Genomic DNA, 332 nt, shown 5'->3' with positions numbered 1-332 from the left:
TCTACTGTACTGGGGGCCTCATCCTGCACCCCAAAAAGGAGCATCCCCAACTCCCGAGCTGCCCTGTCTCTCCGTTTCAATGAACCCATCACCTCGATGGTGGCAGGGGACAGACAGACGGAGTGAGCGCTTGCACGCCGCATTCTGCAGGAAAACAGGTTAAAAATAGCAGCAGCTGGTGCCGAGGATGTTGCCCTCTCCCCAAGAGCTGCAATAGCCCCCGGTGAGGCTGGGACCCCCTAATCGCTGGGGACGGATGTGTCTTGGCCGTGGGGTGGGAGGTCACCAGTGAGGGGACCCCAGGAAGCGCCCAAACTGGGGCGGGGGGGGGG

Source organism: Calidris pugnax, unplaced genomic scaffold, assembly GCF_001431845.1.
Source record: "Calidris pugnax isolate Ruff unplaced genomic scaffold, ASM143184v1 scaffold533, whole genome shotgun sequence".
In the NCBI taxonomy this organism is placed as follows: domain Eukaryota; kingdom Metazoa; phylum Chordata; class Aves; order Charadriiformes; family Scolopacidae; genus Calidris; species Calidris pugnax.
This window is presented reverse-complemented; position numbering follows the sequence as displayed.